The sequence below is a fragment of the Mauremys reevesii genome, linkage group 11, assembly GCF_016161935.1.
Source record: "Mauremys reevesii isolate NIE-2019 linkage group 11, ASM1616193v1, whole genome shotgun sequence".
Lineage (NCBI taxonomy): Eukaryota > Metazoa > Chordata > Testudines > Geoemydidae > Mauremys > Mauremys reevesii.
Window position 1 is genome coordinate 23,722,632 of NC_052633.1, and position 12,546 is coordinate 23,735,177.

Consider the following 12,546-nt stretch of genomic DNA (forward strand, 5'->3'; position numbering starts at 1 on the left):
GAAATATTGTCCATTATTTATTGGAGCCAATTCTATATTTCGGCCACGTCAGAAATAGGTAATAGCCCACTTTCTGTAATGGTTTGATAAGAACGTTGCCATCTTTGTTATGTAACATCTTATATACAATAACTTTTATCGTTTAGTGTTAAGATAATTTTCTTACTACCTTGGAATTATTTCTTTTAAAAGAATTCTTGGTATTACAGGGTCTAGGTATTAAAGGAAACCTGAAGGGAGCTAGTCTAAAGGATTAAAGAGAAGTCTGTGCGCCAATGGTGTTGTAATGGTGGGATACTGTCATTTTAGATTCAATTTTCTGCTGTTGCCCTTGGATTTGTAGAATCACAGGACTGGAAGGGACCTTGAGCGGTCCCCTAGTCCAGTCCCCTGTGCTCATGGCAGGACTCAGTATTATAGACCATCCCTGATAGGTGTCTGTCTAACCTGCTCTTAAAAATCTCCAATGATGGAGATTCCACAACCTCCCTAGGGTGGTTAAGCACTGGACTAAATTGCCTGACAGTTAAGAAGTTTTTCCTAGTGTCCAACCTAAACCTCCCTTGCTGCAATTTAAGCCCATTGCTTCTTGTCCTATCCTCAGAGGTTAAGAAGAACAATTTTCTCCCTCCTCCTTGTAACATGTACTTGAAAATTGTTATGTCTCCTCTCAGTCTTCTCTTTTTCAGACTAAAACAAACCCAATTTTCTCAACCTTTCCTCATATGTCATGTTTTCTAGACATTTAATCATTTTTGTTGTTCTTCTCTGGGCTTTCTCCAATTTGTCCACATCTTTCCTGAGATGTGGTGTCCAGAACTGGACATGATACTTCAGTTGAGGCCTAAGCAGCATGGAGTAGAGCAGAAGAATTACTTCTCACATCTTGCTTACAACACTCCTGCTAATACATCCCAGAATTATGTTTGCTCTTTTTTTTTTTTTAACTCCTATTTAGCTTGTGGTCCACTATGGTCCCCAGATATTTCCACAGTACTCCTTCCTAGGCAGTCGTCATTCAGACTTATCATGAAAGAGTTTGATCTAAATAAATGATAATTAACTTTCTGTGTTGAGGAATTAACCCTCTTCCCAATTTCTAGCCAAGATTGGGGATTGAATAAAGTTCAGTCCAAGGTGATGCTGCCAGGTTGGGTGCAACAGCTGGATGAAATACAAAGGTCATATCTGTCTGCTCATCTGAGGAATTTTGTGTACCTTTTGTTGTTCTGGTTTACAGTGTGGGGGTCTTGTTGGATCTTTGGTTGTTTCAAGAATGGTTTTTACTATCTGTGTTTGGTGAGGATGTTGTGATATTTCCATTTGCACATGCACCTCACTGCAGTTATCAATAAGCATGTCATTTACAGAATAGATTACTGCAGTGTACTCTACTTGCAGCTACAGCAGACTACCACGTAGTGGCTGTGGTGTTGTCATGGACTCACAGGGCGTGCCCACTCTTGGCCCTTTGGGGTCCGTGAGGGGTGCCCTTTTCAGTGCGACAGCCCTTCTCGGGGGTCCACGCTCTCTCGGGGTCAGGCCCCTCCACCTCCTGGAGCTGCACCTCTCTGAGCCTTAGCACATCTATTTCTCACCATGGGCCCTCTCAGGGAGTCCACTCGCTCTAGACCCCCGGGCCTCCTCACCCCCGGAAGGGGTTGATGCCCCCTGTTCTCTACACTGGAGCAACTCTTAGCCAGCATAAAACAGGAGGGTTTATTGAGGGTTGAACACAGCACAGGAAACTCTCAGGGCCTCAGGCCTGGCCTCCCTCAGCACAGCACATCCCAGTCTCCCCTGCATCCAGGTGTGCTCTGTCTGCTCCCTCTCTCCAGCCCAGAGTCCCCCCTGCTTCCCAGCTGGGCCTCTGATATCCCCAGCCCCAATTCTGTCCATTGTCTTCTCTCCAGGTAAACAGGGTCATAAACAGGATGGCCTGGGTCTCCTCTCCTCTCAGCCCTCCTCTGGCTGGAACCGGCTGGTCAGCTCACCAAGGTCCTCTCTTTGCAGCCCATTGTCCTCCCACTGGCCAGAACCATCTGTGACTCCTGAGCTGGGTCTCTGGGTCACCAGGTCACCAGTCACTGGGGTATCCATCCTCCAGGCCATTGGCTGGGGTCCCAAGTTCCCTCTCCAGTCTTCTGTAACTCCCTCTCCCCTCACCTCATTAAACCAGTAACACCCAGGGACATTGAGTCCCACTCCCTCTGCATGCAGCCCCCTGGAAAACACGGAAAAATCAAGAAACCCCCCCACTTCGTCACAGGTGTCCTGGTGCAAAATGTAATTGCCCACTTAATTAGGGTATTTCTCATGCTTTAACCTAGGATTTGAGATCAGCTAGGTGCTTCTGACACACCCTAGATGTGTTTGGGAGCTGGGTGCTCTCAGGAGAAGTCCCTTGACTAGAACTTATTCCCTCGTCTCGACCTCACAGAATCCAAAGACCAGATTCAACCCCTCTGATCGTGGAGATGGCCACATTGTAGGGAGGCATCCCAGAGGAAGGCAACTTTAAACTCCAACTGGAGATGCATTGAATTAGCACATTTCAGCCAGTCAGGCCCTGGCCCTGCCAAGTATGTGTTGTGCTAGCAAGCCAGCTATGCTACCTTGCACCAAACAAAGCTGGGGGAAGAAGTTAAAAGGAGACTAGAATGTGACAAAAGGGTATAAGATCGGCTACAATTAAAAATATTATGATAGTGGGGACATTGTAGGAGACAAACAGATGATAGGGTCAGACCTAGAGGCCAACCATCGGCTGGACATCATACACAGGGGCCTGACCAGGCTGTGCTTAATGGAGGAACAAGACATGGACAGGAAGGAATGGCGAGACTACGGGTCCCTGGGGTCTGTAAAGATGCTTTTGATAAGCAGAATTTCTATTCAGGCAGTTAGGATCGTACCTGACAATTAAAGACCTCCACCCTAGATTTTATCATAGTATATTATCTTTTTAATGAACTAACCTGATGCATAGATAACAATAAGCATATTTCATGATCCAGCATTATTGTAACCTTCATCCTCCCATTCCTCCTACCCCACCCTCTGTTTATATCTTTGCTGTTTATATCTAATTAAAATTATAAAGTCCTTGGCGCAGAGTCTTGTCAATTATATTTTTCTCTAAAGTGCCATGCATGCCTCCATGGCATGATATAAATATTAAATATTACAACAGTACACCCATATCTCTTGGCTTTTTAAATGTTTGGCTTTCAGAACCAGAAAGCATAGTAGTTCTGGCCCTGAATGAATATGTGAGGAGATACAAACAGCCAAAGAAGGACCTAAGCACTGTCATTTACTTTTTTGGCACCACGTTCTATAATAACCTACAGCCTCTTAATTGCACCCATCTTTTAATTTTCGTCTTGTGGACCATTTGGTATGTTTGGAATGCTGTTTACTTTTCATACTGTGCAGAGAGCACTCCTAACCAAATGGATCTCTCCATGCCTTGCACATTTCTATTTTGTTTGTCAAAGCTACTTGAAATTATTTATAATGAACTAAGTGCATAGGATGGTGGTAATAGCTCTATGAGAAGAACCTAGTAAAGATTTAAAACTGTAATAGTGAAAAATTTCTATTACTTACAATTCTAAAATCTAGATGGATGGTCCTGAGTGAGTTATGATATAAAATGTGGCTCTGATTCTTAAAATGTACATTCAAACAACCAAGTGGTATAACACATTCTATATTTTTCAGAAATGGTTCCACCTTACCAAAATCACGCATTTTACTTCTTTTGCCCTATTTGTTAAGTTCTGATATAAATATCACCTCCACCGGATCACTTATCCCAGAGTAGGTGGTTGTCATTTCATTCTACAGTGCCATGTTTTAATTAAAAAATAACATTAGCCAAATAAGGTTCCAATAATAGTCAGCTGCTGAAAATAAACTACAGCAAAAAAATGAAGTAGTTAGCTCATTTATCACTGGAGTTAAAATTTCACATTACATTAATGTTATTGCTCTTACACCAAAGATAGAACAAAAATAAAAGTCTGCAAATTCTAGAGCAACTGCTTAGATTGCCTCCTCACAAAGGGAACTCAACTTGGCAACCAATCAAATCAGTCACACACATTTTAGAACTGTTTAAAAGATTCAACTGGTTTCAAAAAGCCCTTAGAGCCACTGTATGTCCTCAGAAAAGCTCTTGGAAACCAAAATGAAGCTTTTATATCTTCAACTTTTATTTCAGTCTTCCCAAGCAATGAGCTATAAAGCCCTGAATAGTCACCACATAATTTTTTTTTAATTATTATTCATCTGGGTCTTTCCTATGTGGTTATCTCCTGATGTGACGATTACTAAATGCAAAGTAATAGCTCTCTTACTCTTTGAAATGTGCAGATCCAAGTGCTATTCCAATGAGGTCCTGCAGATTGTTCTGGGCTCACTCATACAAGCACTAGAATAAATTGTCAGAGACTGAGTAATTCTTGTGACTATGACTCTTCAGTGACGTGGCTTCTTTAGCCTATAACACAGTGAGAGAACCATAATCTAATACAACTAGTGTTGACATGGTTAGGCCCAGTCCCCACATGATAGTTATGGGTTGAATGTCTTGTCTGACAAGAAACTGCATTACAACTAGACAAGGAAGAGAATGTTGCAGGCATGTGTTTTCTGTGTTGTATACAATACAGTGACTCCTTGCTTAATGTTGTAGTTATGTTCCTGAAAAATGCGACTTTAAGCGAAACAATGTTAAGCAAATCCAATTTCCTCATAAGAATTAATGTAAATGTGGGGGGTTAGGTTCCAGGGAAATTTTTTTCACCAGACAAAAGACTATATATTATCTCGATATACACACAGTATACATGAAACTTGGTTGAGGTGGTGAAGTTAGAGGGTGGAAGAGGGAGGGATATTTCCCAGAGAATGCCTTGCTGCTAAATGATGAACTAGCACTTGGCTGAGCCCTCAAGGGTTAACATATTGTTGTTAATGTAGCCTCTCACACAAGGCAGCACGAACACGAGGGAGGGGAGACAGCATAGCAGGCAGAGACAGCCACACACCTTGTGTGTGTGAGAGAGAGAGATGCACACTACCCCTTTAAGTAAGCTGACCCACTCTTAAGTGCACTGCCTTTTTAAGTGCATCAGGAAGTTGAGACAGCAGCTGCTGCCCCAAGCTCTCTTTGTCTCTCTCCATCTGTTTCCCCTCTCTGCTCAATATGGAGAAGGGATAAGTGGGGTGCAGGAGCAGGGGGGCAGGGGACACCCTGACATTAGCCCTCCCTTCCCCCCCTGCACAGCAAGCAGGAGTCTCTGGGAGCAGCTCCAAAGCAGAGGGCAGGAGCAGCACATGGCAGTGGGGGGAGGGACAGCTGAAATGCCTTAACAGCCTGCTGGGCGGCTGCAGCACAGGAAACTTAGTGGAGAGGGGAGCTGATGATGGGAGGCTGCCGGTCCACCCTGGTTACAAGCCCCCACCAGCTAGCTGCAACAGGCTGCTCTTCCTGCAAGCAGTGGACAAAGCAGGCAGCCGCCAAACGATGTTAGAAGGGAGCATTGCACAACTTTAAATGAGCATGTTCCCTGATTGATCAGCAACATAACAACGTTAACCGGGACGACTTTAAGTGAGGAGTTACTGTATCTCAGAGATTAATGTGCATTTTTGCAGCCCTGCAGCTCCCATAATTGTGCTGTGTGGGTAGGGTGACCAGACAGCATATGTGAAAAATCGGGACGGGGGTGGGGGGTAATAGGAGCCTATATAAGAAAAAGACCCCAAAATTGGGACTGTCTCTATAAAATCAGGACATCAGGTCACCCTATGTGTGGGGACTATTTCTCTCTTGTCCACAGTTTCAGGAGGTAGTTCAAAGCTGTAGCACAGTGTGTGCTAGCCAGGCCTCATTTTCCAGCCTGCTGCAGATCTTTTACCTCTGTGGCATCAATCAGTGGCACTTGTCTTTGTGCCTGATCTTTCCTACGCCTTTGTTTCCCTTTTGAGGACAGTAGGGGGCAGTCTTTTTTGTTCTCGCCTCTACTCCTTGACCAGGTATTTAGCAGCACATGGCTGAAGCCACCTAGAGTCCCTGCTGCAGCACTTCTCTGCCAAGTTCCTCTGGCCCCTTTCAGGGATGGCAGAGCAGCTGTAATCCACACACCTTTTGGGTGTGGTGGTCTGTCCCATCTAGTGGCACCAAGACCACTTAGAGAGCAATTAGCTCCAGAGGTCCCTGGTTCGATCCTGCCCAGAGGGTCTGTCGGTGTTACACAGGCACACAAGCATTGGGCTAAACTTAAAATATGCTTCATCTGTGGGGCAGCTTTAATAGCCTCTACAGAAGACAAATCATGCCCTGCCTGTTTTCAGCCCCTGACCCTAGTATTGCTCGGGCATGGACCTGTGAGTCAGACAGGTATGTTGGTACCCTTATCCCTCCCAAGAAGCTGCACTCCACCACAGAAAAGCCTGACCAGAAAACACAAAGCTTCTCCCTGTTCTGCTCTAGGGATTCAGCCAGCCCTGGGAGTAGATCCTGTGGCAACTCAGGAGCACAAGAATAAAATCCTAGCAGGGCTTCTGGTACCACCACAAGCCCTGAGATGGGTCCTAAGTGCTCTGAAGAGAGAAGCAGGGCTCACAGTCAGTCCCCTTCCTCCCACTTTGAGTCAGGAATTTCTGACAGTCTCCATCCCCCAACCTGGGAGAGTGGGAGTCTACAAGGGAGAACTCTGAGGGAGAAATTTCTTGAGGTCTCTAGGCCCTGCATGAAATAGTAATGATTAATAAAAACAAAAAGGGTAAGAAAAAGTACAAAAAAAGTAAAAGGTATTTGCCCTCTGACTCAGATACTTCCTCCTCTGCTGAGGAAGGAAAGCTATCAGACTCTGATTCTGAGTAGGATACAGACAAAATACAAGAAATTTCCCACCACCATGCTCTAGCAGTTTGAAACCATGGGAAAAAAGTTGTATCCCCAATCCAGTTCCAAGCCTCAGAGCAAATACCTCCCTTCCAAACCTCTCCTGAAGCAGCAATTCCCCTGCACCCATCTTTGAGGAAGTAATCAGGGAGAAGTGGGAATTTCCTAAAAAGGGTAAACATGTTAATAGGCATGTTCTCAGATTTACAAGCTGAAAAATCCAAAGTATGCTCTCTCAGATATGCCTAAGGTCGATGCAGCTGTGGCATTTCTAGCAAAGGATATGGTTATTCCTTCCAAAGGGGACATTTCCCCATAATGGATAGGAAGGTTGAAGCAACCCTTACAAGGGACTTTGGTGCTTCCTTAGCCACCCTCAGAGCATCTCTGGCAGTCAAGTGCTTTGTTCAAGCCACGTGACTGGAGGACCTTAAAGCCCTCAGGGGCAGAGACTAACCCAGTTTTAAAACCCCTTATCGTCAGCATTTGTGGCTCATGCTTCAATGGATGCTATGAGTTTTTTTGCCAGGGCCATGGAATGTAGATCACTAGCCAGGAGACACACATGGCTTTGTCCATGGAATGTAGATACTCCAAACAAGTCCTGTGCTTCTCTAAATTAACAAGATCTCTCCTCTTTGGAAAAAAAATTGGACAAGATAGTGGCTGAAAACTCTGCCAAACATAAACAGTCTCTCCCCTCTCCACTTAATGCTTTAAAAAGGGACTACAAAGCCATTGTCAGACAGACACACTCGCAGAGGTTCCAAAGGAAAGATGAAAAGATATGTCAAGGGAAAACTTTGGAATTGAGGAATGAAAACCTAGAGATACTCCTGCATCATCCAAGGGCTCATTATGACAATGGGTGAATGTGTCTCTGCCGAGTCTGCCCAGACCTGAGCTTGGGAGCCATAATTTCCCACTTTCCAGATGACTGGTTTGCTTCTACCACAGACAGTGAGGGATAACGTATCAGGGATACTCCCATGAGGTAAGGGCTCCACCCCCTCCCTTCTTCATCCAGTCTCCCATCACCAGCAACCCTGCCATGTGCAAGCTTGTCCAGAACAAGTTCTCCCATCTCCTGGACAGAGGAGTGATAGGTGTTCCCCCAGAATAGTGTTCGTAGGGTTTTACTCCATCTTCTTAATTGTTTAGAAGTGCACCAAAGGAGTCAGGGTCATCCTCGACCTCAAAAGACTCACTAAATGGATGAAGAAAACAAAGTTACAGCTGGAGAACCTAGCTTTGATAGTGACATCTCTGTCTTAAGGGGACTTCCTAACCTCAGTGGATGTTGCAGATGTATACCTCCACAATCCAGTGCACCCCTGCTACTGCAGGTTTCTGAGATTTGCTTACAACATAGATTGAACGGCAGTGTTCAGTACTGGTAGTAGTCTCTCGTTAGCCCACTGGGTATTTACAAACATGCTGGTGGTGACCATAGCCAGACTCGGATCCCAGGTATTCACCTGTATCCCTTTGTGGGTGACTTCTTAATCAGAATTCTATGCCAGACAACAGCGCTCAGTGCCACAATCCAGACTCTGAATCTTCTACAAGTGCACCGATTCATAACACTAAGAAAAGTTCCTTGATTTCCTCAACAAGGATTATTCACCTGGATGTAGAGATAGACACATCAGTAGCACAGATCTACCCATCACTTGACACGTTCCAGAAGATTCAGGATCTGATATTCATGCTGGTTAAGTGCAGGAGCCCAACCATAGCTTAGTGCCTTCAACTACTGGGCTTTCTGGTCTTGTGCACAGAGGTCACCCCATGGGTGAGATCACACCTCCACTGCCTCCAAGCTTTGCTTCTGAAAGTATAGGACCATTCCCTGGAGCACATTCAAGATCAGGTACTGATCCCGAACCAGGTCAGTGACTCCCTGAGACAGTGGACAGTCCTGGGCAGCATCCACAGGGATCTCTCCATAAACCTTGTAGACCCTCAGGTTCTCACCATCAATACCAGTCTTGAAGGATGGAGAGCACCTCAGGGACCCAGAGGGTCCAGCGTATCCGGAACCACAACTATTCAGAGCAGCCAAACTAGCTCTTCTGAGCCATGTACAAGTGCCACATCATGGTCCAGTCAGTCAATATGGCAGCAGTTGCACATACAAACCTGAATACTGCCTGCAGTTCTGGTCTCCCCATCTCAAAAAAGATATTTAGAATTTGAAAAGGTACAATGAAGGACAACAAAAATGAGGGTATAGAATAGCTTCCATATGAGGAGAGGTTAAAAAGACTGGGACTGTTTATTTTAGAAAAGAGATGACCATGGATTTGATAAAGGTCTGTAAAATCATGAATGATGTGGATAAAATAAATAAGAAAGTGTTATTTACCCCTTCACATAAACACAAGAACTAGGGGTCACCCAATGAAATTAATAGATGGCAGATTTAAAGCAAACATAAGGAAGTGCTTCTTCACACCACACAGTCAACCTATGGAACTCGCTGCTGGGGATGTTGTGAAGGCCAAAAGTATATCTGGGTTCAAAAAAATTTTTTTTAGGGAAGATAAGTCCATCAATGGCTATTAGCCAAGATGGTCAGGAACGCAACCTCATGCTCTGAGTGTCCCTAAACTCCTGACTGCCAGAAGCCTTGACTGGATGATCGGGGATGGATCACACTATAATTGCCCTGTTCTGTTCATTCCCTCTGAAGCACCTGGCACTGGCCACTGTTGGAAGACAGGATACTGGGCTATATGGACTATTGATCTAACTCAGTATGGCCAGTCTTATGTCCTTAACCAAGGAAGGACAAGGAAAGTAGGTCTATGTGCAGAAGCAATGGAGAAAACTGAGTGGGCAAAAATGACTCTTCCTTTCTTAAAGGTGATCCACTTCAAGGGGGAGCTGAACCCAAAGGCAGACTGGCTCAATCATTGCAATATCAACAACTCAGAATGGTGCCTAACCCACACACTGTCTTCCTTCAGTAGAGCTGTTTGCCAATTGCAAGAATGCAAAACAACCAAAATACTTCATCAGACCTTGCAGACCCCAAGTCTGTAGGGACAGATGCCCTGTCACACAGATGGCCTCAAGGCTTGCTATATTCCTTCCTGCACTTACCTGTCATAAAGAAAGTAATCAAAAAGTTAAGGTGAGAAGAAGCAAGGGTGATAGTGCTAACTCTGCACTGGCCAAGGAGACCCTGGTTCTCTGATATCATAGAACTCAAAGCTGAAACCACTATTGCAGCTACCATGAGGCCAGACATCCATTTGCCTACCTGGACCTGGACCATTCATCCATCTGGACCCAGACCATTTTCATCTGGCAGCCTGACTGTTGGAAGGGAAGTGTTAGCTGTGCTTGGCCTATCTTCCAACATGATAGGGATTCTGCTGTCTTCTAGGAGAGCTTCCATACTAAAAGCGTGTTGTTTCATCTAGACCAAATTCAGTGCTTGATGTCAAGAGCACAGACTAAATCCAGTTATTCTAGACTTCCTTCAAGGAGGAGTGATTAAAAGACATCAGCCAAGCACTATAGCACACCAGGTGTCAGCCCTCAGTAGCATACTGTTTTGCAGGATCCTAGGACTCCCTGGTCAAGAACCTTGAACTATCCAGGTTTCTCAGAGCAGGCAGACTGGCCAGACCAGCAGTCAGACCAAGCTTCCATAAGTGGGACCTCCCACTGGTGTGGAAAGCCCTAACCACCCATCCCTTTGAACTTCTAACATCTGTATTACCTTTTTACCTCTCCATCAAAATCTGGTTTGGTCGCCATCACATCCACCAGTTGACTTTCAGAACTAGATGCCTTATCTATGCAGGAACCTTACTGCACATTCCATGATGACAAGGTATTGCTAAGAACTCCAGTAATGTTCTTGCCTAAAGTAAATTATCCTTTCTATGCCTCGCAGGAGATTTTCCTCTCTTCATTCTGTCCAAAGCCACAGCAACCAACTGAGAAGCTATGGCACACCTTGAATGTCAGATGAGCACTAAAGATTTATATCAAGCACACAGACTCCACAGGGAGTTAATTTCCTTTCACTCAAGGTGTCAGGGCCTTAAAGTAACCAAGTTAACCCTGGCCAGATGGATTGGACTGTGTCCTTGAGTTCCACAAGGCATCCGCTGTGGCTGTTCCCGAAGGAATCAAGGCACATTTCACAAAATCCCATGGCAACCTCAGGGGCTGAAAGAGCATAAGCTTCCACTGCAGAGCAGCAACCTGGACATCAATTAACACCTTTATCAGATGCTATTAAGTGGGTTTTCTGTCTTCCTGAGGCCTGCTTTGCCAAGAAGGTTCTGCCAGTAATAACCTTGCCATCTTGAGCAGTCTTGAAGGGTTTATTTTCTTTGTTTGTTCTCTTATCCCTCCCCATTCCTGTCCACTCCAAACTTTGATGCCCACATTTCTGAGCTTTTTAACTGAATGAGCTGCATTTCGAAATCTTCAACACCTATCCACTGAAGTACAGACAAATCCAAGTCGCTTTCGTTGAACTTTTCAGGTTTAATTAGAAAAGAAAGCATAGGGCCAAATCGCTGGAAATCTTGAAATGTCAGAAAATTCTGATTCCAGTTCTTGCGTGTACATTCTAATCTCAACATCAAACACAGTGCACTGTTCCACGTGGTGTGATAGTGATGTAAGCAGCAAATCAGGACTTAAAAATATCTCAGCACAGTGGCACTGGAACAATTTTTAAGATGGGGGTGCTGAGCTGCACCCCCTCTTGCCACTGTCTGCACCCCTCACTGCCCCAGGCTGGGGCCAGTAAGCCACAGCTGGGGTCGGCTGCAGAGCCCTGGGCCGGTGGCCTGGCCCCAAGGCCAGCAGCTGAGTCCCCCAGGCTGGTGGCCAGGACCCGGGGCCAGCAGCGGGCTGAGTGGGGCTGGCGTCTGGAACCCCAGTTGGCAGGGAGCCAGAGGGCAGTACCCTAGGCCGGTAGCGTTGTCCCCGGGACAGGTGGCTGGGACCCAGGGCTGGCAGCAGGCCGAGCGGGGCCGGGGGACGGAACCCAAGCTGGCAGGAGGCTGGCGGCCGGTACTCCAGGCCAGCAGCGCAGCCCCCAGGACTGATGACCAGAAACCAGGCAATGTGAGTGCCACTGAAAATCAGCTTGCATGCCACCTTTGGCACGCATGCCACAGGTTGCCTACCCCAATCTAGTACTATACACGTATCAAGTTTGGAGGGGAGGAGTTACCAGTTCTTCTGCCTTATCTCCAGAAGCTTTGGAAACATGGCCCTCAGCTATTGCATTTGTACACGTGTAACCAATAAAAAGGGTAAATAAGTAAAAGGAAAGAATGTATAGCAGTCGCTGTCTTCAACTTCCCTCCAGGAGAGTAGGGAAATAAAGTGGTGAATAAAGTTTTAAAAGACTTTGGACCCAATCAACAGGCACTAAGTCAACGAAGCTACAGCGATATACAGTAATTTGGGGTACCGCCCTTCAGTCTTAAATTCCTTAAAAAACAATTCCAGTTTTTAAAGTGGCTGCGTCATTTCTTCTCTGAGGGTGTAAATGCCGAGGCTTATGATATAGTGTTATCTTCCTTGGGATAGTCTCCCTAGCCAGTAAGCTGCAGGTTAATAAAGCTACAGTTGCAGCTAGTTTTTTA

General features: G+C 45.5%; 1 long non-coding RNA gene across 1 annotated transcript in view; it reads right to left on the reverse strand.

The window, feature by feature from the left end:
• The window catches only part of LOC120374365, a 72,263-nt gene that overhangs the window by 53,416 nt on the left and 6,301 nt on the right, over window positions 1-12,546 (reverse strand). The gene's annotated exons all lie outside the window — the stretch shown is intronic.